This window comes from Ictidomys tridecemlineatus, chromosome 1 (assembly GCF_052094955.1).
Source record: "Ictidomys tridecemlineatus isolate mIctTri1 chromosome 1, mIctTri1.hap1, whole genome shotgun sequence".
NCBI lineage: Eukaryota > Metazoa > Chordata > Mammalia > Rodentia > Sciuridae > Ictidomys > Ictidomys tridecemlineatus.
The window spans coordinates 256,996,235-256,999,656 of NC_135477.1; positions in this window are offsets into that span (position 1 = coordinate 256,996,235).

Consider the following 3,422-nt stretch of genomic DNA (forward strand, 5'->3'; position numbering starts at 1 on the left):
GCTGATGGCTGGCTTTGTCCACTGGTCCCCACTTTTGCATGCTCTTCCTGGTGGGCGGTTACACAGAGGTGTGCTCTTACAATTATGGTCGCCACTTCTGCGGGCAATAAGTGGCCTTGCCCCAAGAGGAGACCAATGATCCCACTGTCCACCTGGCATTTTAGTTTTGTAGAGGACTGGATCTCCAATAACTGAACTTTGCACAACTGAGAACAAAAGCCCCAGTACGGACAGGTGGCCAGCTGTTGCTCCTCGAGGAGAAGCAGGCAAAGGCCAGGAGATGCCCGACTTTGGTGTTCACCAGACTTGGAGAAAATCCTGGTCGCATCATTTTTTCACTTTGTTGTCTAAAGCAAGTCATTTGGTGTATTTAAACCTACATTTCCTCGTTTTATAAGTGGGGTTTTGAAACCTAGGGCAGTTTGTGTGTCAGTGAGCTGCTGCACTGAAGCCGTGAGCTGTGCTGGGCTCAGGACCTGTGCTGTGTGCGGCTGTCAAGTGGTGGTGCAGGGGAGGGAGCCCAGGGCCTCTGGCATGCTAGGCAAGAGCTCGGCCGCAGCCACACCCCAGCCCGTGACTGTCATTTTAAACAGTCTTCTTTTTTGGAAGCAGTTGATTTTAACCTAAGTTGAAAATGTTTACTTTGGTACTTTGGAGACAATTTGAAACTCACTCAAGTAATGAGATATCAGCTGTATTTTTAACTAATAGATCCTAAGAAAGAAATCAACGCTCATCTACCATTATTAAATTTCTCAGTTTGGCAGTGAATGGGCAAGTGATCTAATTAATTTCAAAGCAGATCCCCCAACCCTTGGTTTTATTGTTCTGAGTCTGACAGGAGAGTTCTCTAAGGGCATGTGATGCTGAATGGCTGGCAATTTCAAGGCTCAGTGACTCCTAAATATTTCTGTATTTTTTGAAAATGTTTTCAATATAGATGCCTTTTATGTTCATTTTTTTTCAAACAAACATAAATAGCTTATTTGGGATTCCCTTGAGCACATTAGACCATATTAACGATAACATAAAATATATAAAATTTGAATTATAGAAATTCGTACTGATTATTTTTATTCAGTCTTGATTTCAATAAAAAGTATAAGTGACCTCAATAAGTTAGTGTCAAACTAAGTCATTTTCATTTTGTTTAGGTCAGACCCTACACCCTTAACCTATGGTTTACTCTTAGAAAGCAGGGATGGAACTGGGCAAGGTTTCAAAAGATCTCACATTCATTAGGCAGTAATGGGAAATGGTGTATTTCTATTGGCATTCTGATTTTACAACTTAAAGCCAATAAAGGAATGCCCAGAGAAGCAATCTTACCCAAGAGAAGGTATTCTTACAGTAACAGACTCTCTTCACTTACGAAATTTTCACTGTTGTTCAGTTTTGTTCCCTACGGGCTGGGTGTATGTGGGCAAAAGAGAGCAGAAGGAGGGGCTGTCTCAGGAAAGCCCACCAAGGGGGAGAAAAGAATGACTTAGAGGACTGACCACAAAGATGTATTGAACACTGGAGTCTTAAGGGGGCAGAAAGCTCTGAGGAGGGTTATCCACGACACCAGTGGTGGGCGATGGGCTGGTGGAGGTGCACCATGAGTCCTCTGGTTGGCATCTTGCTCACAGAGACGTGTTTAGCTGCTCAGAGATCAAGGAGCTCCCACCAGGAGTGTCTGTCCTTGAGATCTCGGAAACAGCAGTTTTCCACCCTAGTCTTTCCTTGGCCTCTGAGCATCTGCATAACTCTGAACAAGGGACTGGGCTGCTCTTAGCTGTCTTCTCATTTTAACACGCAGGGGGTCTCAGGCTGCATGACTAATCAGAGTCATCTGGGGACTTGCTGACAGAAGCACAGATGTTGCTGGGGTGGATTTCTGATTCAGCAGTTTCAGCAGAGCCTGGGAATTTGCCTTTCTAACAAGTCTCCCGGTGGGTGACACCAGTGCTGCTGCGTGGGACCCCGCTTGGACAGGGCCACACGACAGAGCTCTGGCAAGGACCTCAGCTGCTTTCAAAGTCTATTGTTTGGTCAGACTAGGGATATAGCCTCGGGAGAGGATTCTCAATTTGGGTTCTTTTCACCACCAAGTCAAGTTCAGTAGATCTGTGGGGGACTGTTTGAGAGCACGGTGAATTGCTCGGCTGTAGGAGTTTACCAGGACAGGTGAGCTAAAGTGACCTAGGAAGGGGAAAAGCGTCCACCAGGTGCTTCTCCTGACCATCACTGCGAATGATGAGGCCAATTTGAACTCACTGAGACTCTTCGTATCTTAGCTAAGAGGGAAGAGAAATGCCTGTACAATATTTTTCTTGCTTCAGTCACCTTTGTGGAGATTTAGGTGTATTAAGGCCAAGGATGAGTTGTGATTTCAGGATCAAAAAATTCCTGATAGAGGCAGAAAATTTGAAAAAGTCACACCAGCTTCACACTTGAGTAATGAAGGAGAGATTTGAGTCCAAGGCCTGGCACGGCAGCTGGTATGTGCTGTGAGCACCCTGGCAGGAGCCCAGGGACCTGCCAGACCCCCTTACAGTCATTAGCTCCTCTAATCACAGCCTGATCCCATGAACTATCAAGGAGGAAAATATTCCTGAGTGGAGTTAAGTGACGTGTTCCAAGTCACACAGACAGTAAAAATCAGAGCCAGGATCCAGACTGGAGATGGGTATGTATGTCTAGGTCCTCACTAATGAACCACATCTGGGTCCTCTGCTGCTTACAGACTCATGCCCTGAGCTACAAAAAGAAACCAAGTTTGTCCAACCAGACCATTACTTGCAGTTTTGCTTTTAAACATTAGATTAAGCACCACTGCTCTGTTTTTCACTATTTAGAAAAGTATAAGTTAAAAGAAAAAAAAATTTAGTGGTGGGTTTGCAAGACCAAATGCTTCCAGGTCTCCTCTCTTGACAGATGCATGAACCCTGGCTCCCGTCTCCTTGAGTCACCTCAGATGTGGTGGGCAGCTGCGGACCTCTGCAGCTCGTCTCCGTCGGTTCAGACTGATTGGTCAGCAGAGCTGGTCCCAGACTCTTCCCATGCAGTCTGAGTCTGCTAGCTCTAACAAAGTGTCACCGTAGACAGGAGCCTAGTGGACAGAGGGGCTTCTGTAGCTTGCACAATCTTTTTGCTCTTAAAACATTTTCCCCTGAAAATATTCTAAAGAGGTGCCAAATTTAGAACCAGACTATGAGATACACAGAGCACGGAGCACTTTCCTTCCTTCCAGGGGGAGTGTCATCAATGATCTGTGTCACTCTGTCCCCATCCGAATGACCAAGAGTATCTCAGTCGCGGCTTCCGGAGGGCTCTGCGAAACAACCAGGCCAAAATGGAGGATGACAGAAAACAAACTTTAATCTTGGAGCAAACCACAGGAAGAAGAAGGTGAAATAAGAGATGCGGTCACTCTAAGC